At 49.6% G+C, this 12400-nt stretch overlaps 1 long non-coding RNA gene across 1 annotated transcript; it reads left to right on the forward strand.

The window, feature by feature from the left end:
- Positions 1–516: 516 nt before the first annotated feature.
- On the forward strand, positions 517–4822 carry LOC135292892 (uncharacterized). The gene is made up of 2 exons (XR_010355055.1): positions 517–1118; positions 4416–4822. It is a non-coding gene; the product is annotated as an uncharacterized LOC135292892 (long non-coding RNA).
- Positions 4823–12400: the final 7578 nt, after the last annotated feature.

The following is a 12400-nucleotide window of genomic DNA, read 5'->3' on the forward strand; positions in this document are numbered from 1 at the left end:
CCAGAGGACAGGGCCAGCCTGACCTGCCTGTCTTGGTAACTTTTTTCAGGGAGCAATCCTTGGATATATGGAATCTGGGAGGCCAAATTCCAATTTTGGCGACGGCCCCTGGACATGAAAGCAGTTCTTTTCCATAGGAAGGAAGGAACAGAGACCCAGTGTTTTCCCAGGCAGATGAGAGGTGACCACCTGAGGCCAAGGCCAGCCAGAGCTGTCAGGTGTATTCTGCAAGATATTGTTGCATACTGGAAATTTTTTAGGGAGAATGCCAATTTTGGCAATGGACATCAAAAAGAGGGAGAGTTCTTTTCCATGGCAAGGAAAACACAAAGTTCCAGTGATCCAGGATCTGATGTGAGGCAGCACTTGACATCCCAACATAAGCCAGACATGTCAGATGGCCCCTGGAAGACCAAGCCAGCCAGGCCTGTTCCATCTTCCCTTCATTCCATGGGGCCCCACAGTGTCCTAATGGTCCCTTGCTTCCATGAGGCCCTGAGGTGCCATAATGCCCCCTTGGTGACACGAGGCCCTGAAGGGCCCTAACTGTCTCCATGGTTCCATCAGGCCCCACAGAGCCATAATGGTCTCTGGGTTCCATGAAGCCCTGCTGCGTCACCACGGCCCCTTGGTTCCATGGGCTCCAGTGGTGCCACAATGATCCCCTTTGGTTCCATGAAGTCCCCACAGTGTCCCAGTGATCTCCATGGGAAAGAAAGAATCCAGCCCCAGTGTTGGAGGGGCAGTCACCAGAGGCCAAGGCCAGCCAGACTTGATGGTGCTGGCAGATTTTGCCTGGGATCAACCCTCGGATATACAGAATTTTAGAGGTGGAATCCCAATTTCAGACATGGACACCTGGAGGAAGAAGGATGGTTCTTTACCATAGGAAGGAAAGCACAGAGCCCAAGGGTTTCAAAGGCAGAAGAGGAGAGAGGTGGCTCCTGGGAGGCCAAGCCAGTCTCACTTGTTTTTCCTGGCAGCTTTTGTAATGGAGGAATCCTTGGATATATGGAATTTGGGAGGAGGAATCTCAACTTTGACCACAGATGCCTTGAGAAGAAGGACGGTTCTTTTCCATAGGAAGGAAAGCACCAACCCCAGTGTTTGGAAAGCAGGTGAGAAGCAGCCCCCAAGAGGCCAAGGGCAGCCAGACCTATATGTCCTGGCTGCTTTCACTGGGGAGCAATCCTTGGATCTACAGAGTTTTGAAAGTGGAATCCCAGTTTTGGCCATAGGCACCTGGTCAAGATGGATGATGTGCTCCTACAAAATAGAAAAGTATGAAGTCCAAATGCTCTGGAAGAAGATGAGAGGTGGCCACTCTTAGGTCAAACCAGCCAGACCTGTCTCTCCTGGCACCTTTCATCTAGGAGCTATCCTTGGACATAGGGCATTTTGGAGGTGGAATTTCAATTTTGGTTGTGGGCACCTGGACAGGAAGAAGAGCCCTTTACATTAGGAAGGAAAGCACAGAGCCCCACTATTGGAGTTTGACCAGTGTTACTGACGGGACTGCCTTGGTCTCTCTGGCCTCGGCTGCTGACCAAATAGTGGCACCTGTGGAGTTTTCTCCCCAGAGACGCTATTCAGTTACCTGCGGTCGCAGCTGGACACGTGGAGACAAGTCCGGACATGCCCCAAGCTCCAGAGCTTGCAGGCTGGAGCTTGCTGTTGAGGGGGTCACTCCTCAGGCCTTCCTGAGCCAGAGAAACCTTTGAGGTGAGGTGAAGAAAGGAGTGGGTCCTGATGGAGAGTTTTTAATCCAGAGTTTTATTTTGGTGGCACGGCCTCTGACTCTTGCAACAATCCACTGAACTCTCCCACCAGAACTCTCCAACACAACCCCTAACTCGTGGTCTGCTTGTCCTTTTACCTGGGGACTGGGGAGGGCGTGGTAACACAGGGACCACCAACCAGGTACAGGGGGAGGAGGTCTCAGGTGAGAGGGACACCTGGGTGGGCCAATGGCCCCCCAGTGGGTGGAGAGCATCTTTTGAACCTGCCAATTGCTCGACGCTCTCCTTGGAATTTCTGGTTGGGTAGACAGTGCCCAGCAGGGGTCAAGGGTGGGGAAAGGAAGGGTGATTGACAGCCCACTTGGGAAAAGAAGTTTCAGGGAGAAACCCAGAGAACTGAGGCAAGCCATGACATCACACCTCAACATCTCCCCACTGTTTCAGAGGCACATGAGTGCCAGCCCTCAGGAAGCCAAGGCCAGCCAGACTTATAACTCTCAACAGCTTTTGTCTGGGAGCTATCCTTGGATATAGGGAATGCTGGAGGCAGATGCCCAATTTTTGCCAATTTGATGGCTGGTCGAGATGAATGGTTTTGCCTCATAAGAAAGAAAAGCACATGGTCCCAGTGTTTGAAAGTCAGATGAGAGGTGGCCCCCAGGTGGCCAAGGCAGCCAGATCTGTCTGTCCTGGCAGATTTCATCTAGAAACAATCTTTGCATATAAGGAAATTTGGAGAAGGAACCCCAGTTTTGGCCATGGGGCCCTGGAGGAGAAGGACACTTCTCTCTCACAGGAAGGAAAGCCCAGAGCCCCAGTGCTTCAGGGGCAGATGAGAAGCAGCCCTCAACATGCCAAGGTCAGCTGGACCTGTCAGGTTGTCCCCAGGAGGCCCAGCCAGCCAGACCTGTTCCATGTTCCCTTGGTTTTGTGGGACCCCACAGTGTCCCAATGGTCTCCTTGGTTCCATGAGGCCCTTGAGTGTCACAATGTTCCCCTTGCTTCTGCAGTGTCACAATGGCCCTATGCTTCTATGAGGATTTGCAATGTCACAATGGCCTCATGCTCCCACAAAGCCCTGATGTGTCACCATGGCCCCTCGGCTCCATTCCCCCTCGCTGTGTCACAATTGCTCCTCCGTGACATTATGGGCTCCACAAAGTCACCATGGACCCTTGGTTCCTTGGGGGTCCCGCGTTTCACAACGGTCTCCTTGATTCCATGAGGCACTACAGTGTCACAATTGTTTCTTTCTTTCCATGAAGTTCCGTAATGTTACCGTGGTTGCTGTCAGAGGCAGGATGAGATTGATGTACCCAGACACTTTGGGATGCTCGGAAAGCCCGTGTGGGGCCAGGGCCGGGTCAGCCTTGGTCTGTGGTGGGGCACAGCCTTGGTCTCTGGTGCCCCCAGCCCTGGCCTGGCAGAGCTGTCAATCACACAGAAGGGGCTGTGCTAACCCAGCTCTGATTGGCTCAGCTGTCAATCAATCAATCACACACTAGCAGCTGGTGCTACCCTGACTCTGATTGGACAAGCAACTGGCAGCCCACCCCAGGAGCGAGACCATGAAGGCCAAAGGTCTCAAAAGCGAGAGCACGAGGCCAGCCCATGATCTGGATCCTGCCTTCTCCTGGACTTCCTCTGTCAGTGGTGCTGGAACCTGAGTGGTTGGTTCCTATGTGTGTGTCTTTCTATAGATCTTCTGCCTTTCTGTTGTTCTCTATATATTTTTCTTCAAATCCTACTTATCTGGAAAATTTTGGGGTAGTTTAGCATCTTAAGAGTTAAAGGTTTTTAGGTCAAGTGGGCTAAGCAAATGAAGTTAATGCTATGAGAAGAGTTTTATGTTGAAGCGGATGTTATGTTAAACCCTTTGCCAAAGTTCCTTGATTGTCTATATTTTGCCAGTAAAAATTTCTGTCATTTTCACCTCTTAGCTCAGTTGGTTAGAGCATGGTGCTGGTATCACCGAGGTTGTGGGTTCAATCCCTGTGTGGGCCATTCACTGAAGAGCTGGACTTGATGATCCTTGGAGGTCCTTCCTGCCAAGAATATTCTTTGCATCTGGCCATGTTGAGTATATCTGGTTGCTGTTTCTCCTGTGCACCAAACTCAAGGAAAGGAACCCTTTGATTTCCCCCAGCATTTCAGTGTTCTGGGGGGTTCCAGCCCTGCAGGCTCACAACGGCCTCCTGTTTCCATGAGGCCCCTAAGTGTCGCACTGGCCCCTTGGTTCCTTGAGGATCTGGAGTGTCACACACGTTTATGGCATTTGTCCTTGCTGCCCCACACATCCCCCTGCCCCACAAACAGCCCCGAGCCACCCGTGAGGGACAGGCCCTGCTGGCCCAGGCTGGGCTCAGGGCTTGGCCTTTCTGCTTCCTGCAGCCAGCCCAGGCCTTGCTCAGCATTGCAGTTCCCTGCCCAGAGCCTTGGGCTCCCTGCACTCCTGGCCTCAAGGATCTGCTCTCAGCAGTCCCTGGGGAGCCTTTGGCACTCCCTGCCCTCACTGGGGCCCAGCCATGCTCCAGGGGACTTGGAGTTTTGCTTCTGACTTCTTGAGCAGCTTCTTCATCTTTCTCTCAGTGCCTGAGGGTCATGGACTCAGCCCCAAATCCACCATGGGAATCATTAAAATACAGAAAGCCCTTGGGGCTCTTTCTCTTCCTTCAGTGCTCTTCAAGTCTTCAGGGCTTGTGCAGCTGACTGGAGTCAGTTTGGAGTTATATTAAGGAGGAAGATTTCAAACTACACCTCATGACTTTTTTCTTTTAATCAAGTGAGATGTTGAGTGCCAGCAAGGTAAGCCTCCCCAAGCTACAAGGTCTGCCTTTGATGTGTGAAGGGATACCAGGCCACGCTACATCCCTGCAAATAAGAAACACATCCTGTGGCAACTGAAGTGGGTAGCTACCGGACCAAGAAATTATGGAAGAGGTGCAATTACACCATTGGTTCTGTTTTTTGTAAGTGGGATGATATGGGGAGATGTCTCTCCTGATAGTTTCTTTTTCTCTTGTAATTTTGGGTCTTTCACCTTCTTCCCATTTCAGACGGTAATAAAACCTTACACAAAAGTCCATTTTTACAGAGTTGAGAATTTTTACCTCCTGGAGTTCAAGTGCTGCATGCAGAAGCTTCCATTAGTCCCAAGCATCGACAGGTTGCACTTGCATTTGCCTTTAGGATTGTCATCTCTCACACTGGGGGTGGAATTGTCAGTTAGTGGCCAGACATCTGTAGGCAACCCCACTAGGAAGGTGCAGAAGGGGTCGTCAGAGCTGACAACAGGCACAGGGTGTCTTGTTTCATGGCTTTTGCTGGAGGTATCCATATGTTGTGCTTTGGTTGTGGAGCTACCCATCCACTCGTGAGGAGCATGGTTGCAAACAGGCTGAGGAAGGTGAGTAGAAGCTTCTTATATGTCATCTTCAAAAGAATTGTCTAGTCCAGGTACTAGAGTCGCTGTCTGGTGGTTTTTGTCCTGGGGTGGACTTGGGGGTTCCTTTGGTGAATCCACGCTCTGTGGCTGCAGGTAGGGCTTGATGTTCTTAGCTGGGACACACGAAGGTCCTTTACCACGAATGGTCTTGTTGTAGCAGTTTGGTCTTCAGGTCCTTTGATGTTGAAGAGTTCTGCACTTTGGAGACTATCACTGTCACCTCTGATCCTGGACAATCCCGCATTAGCTCTGAGCACCCAGTTAGGAGGCCACTTGGAACGTGAGATACTTGTCGCATCTGCTCCCATGTCCACAAGCCCTATCAAAATAATATGTTCATTGGTAAGTTCCAGAGTGCAGGCGATTTTTGGTTGATCATGACTTATCACCTGGGTCCACATCACTAGTGAAGCGTCACCAGCATCCTGTTCAAGGAGTAATATGGCTTGGGCAATTGTTAGTCATTGGGGTGTAAAACAAGGTGGGTCAGGAGACAGGTCCAACACTGTAATTTCTTTTTGTGAGGCGACTGAGAGTACAGATGACAGTGTGAAAAATCCATCAGTCCTTGATCAGCAGTTTCCAAAGATTAATAGTTCACCAATCTTCGGGCCCCATCTGTCCTGTGGATATTGCATGGACAAAATAGTCAGTTAAAACTATTACAAGCAAAGCAGACTTTGCACTCACCAACTCCTATTTTGTGCCTGGTGATAAGGTGTTTGGCAACTGGGAGATGAGGTGCTGGACTTCAGTGCTATGGGATCTTGCAGCGGCTACTGCTGACCTCTTGGTCTCTGACTCGCCCGGCTGCACAGGCCAGCACCGCCGGCAGCAGTGAGGTATTTAAGGCGGAATGCCTTCAGAAGGGCGAGAAACCCCCAGAGCCGTGAGGAGAGAAGCTGGGCTGCGTCCCGCAGGAGAAAAGGCTTTGGACCACGCCGACAGGGAAAAAGGAGGTGTTTATTGATGGTGCATCGGGCGCGGACAAAAAAGCTTGCTCGGCAAGGTCTTATAACTAGAACACAGCGACCAATCTAAAATTTTGAGAGGAGGGAATAACGCATAACAAACAGCTCAGATGTCCAGTGTAAATAAATTAGGGGTTGAACCCTGACCTCTAAACCAATCATTCAATGTCCAGGCCAGAATGTTCTGGATGAGTGGGCAAGGACCCTGAATAACAGACAGGCAGTTAGGGAGGAATTTAGGAAAGATAAAGTGTAGCTGACGGGACAATTCAGAAGAGGGAGAGAGAGAAAGCCCGGGCAGAACCATAAACAGGAATGGGGGGTACAGGAATAAACCAACTTAAAACTAATGCACCCCAACATCTCCCCCTTCTTTGTTTAAAAAAAAAGGAGGAGTGGGGTAACTTAAAAACCATCTTCTGAGGATTCATCTGACCAGGGGTTGTCTTTTAATTGCTCGTCTTCTTTGGTGCCTTCTTCTTCTTGACTTCCGTCCATAACCTGTTCTTCGACTACCACTCGATTCACTTCCACAGCAGACATCGACTTAACGATAAGCCCTCTAAGAATTCTCCAAACGACAGAAATTGCAATTGAAATGACCAGTAAAATGAAAAGGACTAAAACAACAGTTTTCAAAATAGAGACTACCCAACCCGAGAGACCCCATCCCGTAAAGATGTCTCCCAGCCAGTCTGATGTTTTCTCCTTAATGTCGCTGATCATTCCCCTCATTTGGTCAATAGATCTTCTGGCGTCCCCGGCTTTGGATGATAAATTGAGGCAGCAGAGCCCTTCGAACTCTTCACACCGGTGATCATGGAGCAGCAATAGAAAATCTATTGCTGCCCGGTTTTGGAGAGTCGCCTGCCTTGTTATTTCCTCGTCTGCTAGGAGGTTACTTAGAGCGGCTGAGGTAAAATTGGCTTGTTTGGCTACCCAACACTCTAGGTGGGCTAATTCACCTAGAGACTTCGCAATAGACACCCATGGGAGAAACACTGTCCATGCGACACCTTCTGGCTTTGACCAATGAACAATATTGGAGTCGCACTGTTCATTTAAATCTTTAAGATCTCTTGCTACACGGGCCGAATTGTGTGCGACAATTTTCTGTTTCCAATCTTTAATTTGGGAATTGTTGGGAGCAAACAGCGTCAGCCGTCCAAATGTACACGGGCCTCCTAGAAGGCGAGGGGGGATGCCTGCCCATGCTCGGTCTCCGCAAATGAAAAATATACCGTTGGGAAGGGATCTGGGTTTATCTTCAAAGGAGAGGGCGATGGTAATATGGGAGGTAACAGAACACCAATTTCCTGCCGCGTAGTTTTGATTTGGTTCTATGATCGGTGTAAAAGAATTTTCGTCGTGGTCATGGAAAGGGAGAAATTGAACACACAAATTTGCTGATGCGGAGCCGAGCAATTTAAATTCGGTGGGGTCAGATTTAGATATGTTCAATTTGGACATTAGCCTCCTCCAGATTAAATTGGGATTGGGACTAGAGGGACGGAAAACTTTATTTTGGGAAAGGGGTTTAAGGAGGGAGTAAAGGGGCTCGGGAAACTCCTTTGGAGGAAGTGGGATCCCCACAAGGCAGGTCGACAAGGGGTCTGCTGCCGAAGTGGCGGTGAGGCACAAATGATCTCTGCCGAGGGCGCCAGCGAGCATCTTCCAAACATTTTGCTTAGGTTGAGGAACAATCCATGAGCTCGCGATGGCCAAAAGGTTCCAGAGAATGATCAGCTCGATGTGGGTCATGGGGATGGGCTTTCTCGGGCTTTCTGAAAAGAACAAGACAAAAGGTCATAAAGGTAAAACATCAGGAATGGTTCTGCTCCGGGAGGTCTAAACCTCCTTCAGAAGGCCTCTTTTTTCTCCTCCAGCAGGCCTCTTCGACCTGTGCCACTTTCTTAGTTGAAACTTTACTGGAGGCGGTGTATGGCTTGACCCATTTTGAAGGGACCCATTTTGGACCTGAGGGAGTGGAAACGCAGGCGTATCCCCTCCCCCAGGTGACAAGGTCAAAAGGTCCCTCCGTCCTCCAGGTCTCGGGGTCCTTTACGAGAACTGGAGGCTTCTCTTTCGGCTGCAGTTGTTGGTGTTGCCCAAAGTGCCGAACAATTGGTGGATTTAGATTCTCAAAAGAGCAGTTTAAGAAATTGATTGTGAAAAGGGCCCTGGCAAGGCGGACCTGGGGGGACTCCATCTTCATTGCCTCACGTTGTTGTTGAAGGACCCTTTTGAGGCTCTGATGGGTCCGCTCCACTACAGCTTGACCTGTTGGGGAATAGGGGATGCCGGTCTTATGTTCTATTCCCCATTGCTGCAGGAAGTTGCGCAGTTCCCTGGACTTATATGCTGGGCCGTTGTCAGTTTTTAATGTTTTTGGAATGCCCAGCGTGGAGAAGGCTAAAAGAAGGTGTTTCTTGGTGTCATTTGCCTTCTCCCCTGCGTGGGCGGAGGCAAAAACTGCGCCGGAAAAGGTATCTACTGATACGTGAACGAATTTCAGTCTGCCAAACTCAGGGACGTGTGTAACATCGGATTGCCACACTTCGCAACTCGCCAATCCTCGGGGGTTAGCCCCTGCTGGAAGCTGGAAGGATTGACAGTGGGGGCATGTGGCCACAATGGCCTTGGCCTGGTCACGGCTAAGTTGGAACTGCCTGACCAGACCCGGCGCATTCTGATGATAGAGCTGGTGGCTGATCTTAGCCTGGCGGAACACGTCTGGGAGCGGGGCCACCTGCACAGGAGCAGCGAGGGCATCCGCTCTCCTGTTCCCCTCGGCGATGAACCCTGGCAGGTTAGTGTGGGACCGCACATGCATCACATAAAATGGTTGCTCTCGGTGAGAAACTAAATTTACTAGTTTGGTGAGCAATTGATAGAGGGCTACGTTGGACACTTCCTGCAGAATCGCTTGTTCTGAACGGGCAACTACGCCCGCTACATAAGCGGAATCGGTGACCAGATTGAATGGTCCAGGGAACTTCTCGAAAGCCCTGACAACAGCATCTAACTCAGCTACTTGAGGTGATCCTTCCACCTCCTTGATGTCAGCTTCCCACTGCTGAGTCTGCGGATCCCGCCAAGTCATGACTGACTTGTGGGAGGCGCCGGATGCGTCAGTGAAAACGGTCAGAGCCTTCAGAGGAGTCCTACTCTGAATCTGCTGAAGAGATAATTTAAACTGGACTTCCGAATTAAAAATTTTGTGAGCCGGCCGATGAATAGAAATTTGACCGGTGTAGCTGTCCAGAGCGAACTGCAGGGCCTCATTCTCTTGGAGAAGGTGTTCCAACATAGCTTTTGTAAAGTGGGCCGAATCTAATTTGAGTGGTATGTGAATACATGTGAAATCCACACCTGCCAACTCCCTGATCCGAAGGCGAGCCTTATGGATCAGCTCCGCCACCAGCTCCTGTGGCCTCGTCATTCTTTTGGACCTTTGGTGACTAAGGAACACCCACTCTATAATCAAGAGAGCGTCCCTAGCCCCTTGATCTTTTTTGGTGTTCTTGATGTCCTCCCACTGGAAGATCATTCCATGGAGGTGTGGCAATTTCCCAAGAATAATGAATTTGAAGGGCAGACCCGGCTGGTAACGATGGGCTTGCCTCTCTGAGATGGACTTTTGGATCTTTTCCAACGCAGCTCGTGCCTCTTGGGTGAGCGACCTAGGAGAACTAAGCTCCTCTCCCCCTTTCAATAAATTGAAAAGGGGGGCCAGGTCTTCGGTGGGAATGCCTAGCCAAGGCCTTACCCAATTCAGAGACCCGCACAGCTGCTGGGCATCAGAAAGCGTTCGAATGGAATTCCGAATTTTAATTTTTTGTGGTGTAATAGTTGTTTTGCTAATTGTAAGACCTAGATACTTCCAGGGTGGCATTCTTTGAATTTTGTCCTGCTGCAACTCGAACCCTGCAGCAACCAATGCACTGATTGTTAGGTCAAGACTGTGAGCAAGTTCGTCATCAGTTGGAGCACAGACGAGAATGTCATCCATGTAATGGAAAATTGTAGCGTTGGTTGCCTTTGCCCTGACTGGTGAAAGCAAGGAAGAGACATACCACTGGCATATTACTGGACTGTTCTTCACGCCCTGGGGTAAAATTTTCCAGTGGTAGCGCCTCCTAGGGGCTTCTCGGTTGATGGTAGGAACCGAAAAAGCAAAACGCGGAGCATCGTCGGGGTGTAGGGGATCTGTCAGGGATGTTTGTGTTATTTGACCCTCGGTGATTGTAGGCATCATCACCTTCAACATTTGTGTCATAGCGTGAGGCCACCTTGCACTCAGGTGGTATTTTTTTGATGGCTGCTTGGTGTAGTTACCTTTTTAGAAATTCCGCTTAATTTGATGTTGATTTCCATTAGGGAGTGGATACCCCCCTCCCCTGGTGACAATCTTTTCTAAAATGTCTTTGTTGACCGTACTGGAAGCATATTTTGGGCCCTGTAGATGTTGCTGGGGTCCCTTAAAGGGGGAATTGCATGGCCACTAGGGCCTCTGTAACTCCTTGCCCAATGGCCTGGGCTTATACGGCCGCTACATGTTCTGTTGTCCTGAGGCAATTACAGCCTCAATCATCGGCAAGATTGTGGGTTCTGGCTCTAGTGGAAGGGCATGCAGCCCTTTCTTACATTCCGGGTTGGCATTGGCTACCCCTAATGAGTTTAGTAATTAATTTTGAGTCTTTTCATCCCAGACTTGTTTCTCTAGTGCCTGTTTAAGGTGATCAATAAATTTCATGTGAGGGTCTCCAGGTTCTTGACTTATGTTTACATAGTCCAAACTGGGGGTGCTACCATCCGGTACCTGGATTAAAGCTTTCAAAGCCATCTCTTTTGTATCATCCAATACTTCTCTGGGGATACCTGCTGCTTGATCATCTGGCAGGCTGTGGTGTTATTTTCCAGCTAGATGGTTGATTGTCAATTCCACCCTTGCCTCATTATAAGCATAGTCTGCTACAAATTGATTTAGTAAACACTTCCATCTCCCTTCCCACACGGTATATTCTGTAGGTGACAACAACATAGCCATAATATATTTTAAATCGTAGGGGGTTAAGACATGTGCTGTAAACATTGGCCCTCATTAGGCTGTTAAAATAAGGTGAGTCCCTCCCATGCTCATTAGCTGCCCTGTGGAAGCCCAGGGCACCAGGAATATTTCTCTCTCTGCTCTGCCATGTCCTGATCCCCAGGGGAGCACTGACTTTGACCCTGATTCATGGAGAAAGTTTTCTAGAATTCAAGATAGATTAGAGTCTACAAAAGTGTGAAATAGATTATAGAGAGTAGTGTAGGTGCATCACTTGCTGAGAAATTTAGGTTTTGGGATTTTTAGTATGTTGTGGGTGGAAGCAAGATGGAGGGCACAGGGTGTTGTCCTGGGTTTCTTCTTCATGCTTCTTCTTCCTTCTTCTTCATGGGTTTGGGTGGCATTTTGTAATTGGGCAGAAAAGACTGCGTTGCAGGCCCTTTGGGAGCAGTTATTGGGTTAAAAGGGAACATAATCTAGGTGTCAGTTCTTAATTGAATAGTTTCATCTTAAAAGACCTTGTAACAAGAGATTGTTGGCTATTTTTTGCCTTCTAATGAAAAGCTGCTGAACTCACAGTAGTGAGACTGTTTTACAGATAAGAAATAATAAACACTTGAGTCTGAACATGAACTACTGTCTCAAGTGCTTTCAATCCAGACACAGAGAAACCAACAACTGGGACCCCCACACTGAGGAATGGCCTTACGAGTGTGGGGAATGTGGGAAGAGCTTCAGCTGCAGGTCCCACTTGATCTGCCACTGGAGGATCCACACTGGGGAACAGCCATACAAATGTGAGGATTGTAGGATGACCTTCAGCCAGAGGCCCCAGCTGATCATCCACCAAATGATCCACACTGGGGAGAGGCCCTACGAGTGTCCTGAGAGTGGGAAGAGGTTTCACACCAGATCCCATCTCCTCCAGCACCAGTGGATTCACACTGATGAGAGGCCCTTACGCTGCCCCGACTGCAGGAAGGGCTTCAAGCACAGCTCCACCCTCGTCACCCACCAGCACATCCACACTGGGGAGAGGCTCTATGACCAGACACCAATGCAGCCACCGGTAAGGGAAGTTCTGCATGTGTTCTGACTCTAGGAAGAGCTCCCTGCACTGCTCCAACTCCATCCCTCACAGGAGAACCCATGTTGCACAGAGCCCTGGTGACCTACATTCCCTGAGATCCATGTT

Source organism: Passer domesticus, unplaced genomic scaffold (assembly GCF_036417665.1).
Source record: "Passer domesticus isolate bPasDom1 unplaced genomic scaffold, bPasDom1.hap1 HAP1_SCAFFOLD_55, whole genome shotgun sequence".
Lineage (NCBI taxonomy): Eukaryota > Metazoa > Chordata > Aves > Passeriformes > Passeridae > Passer > Passer domesticus.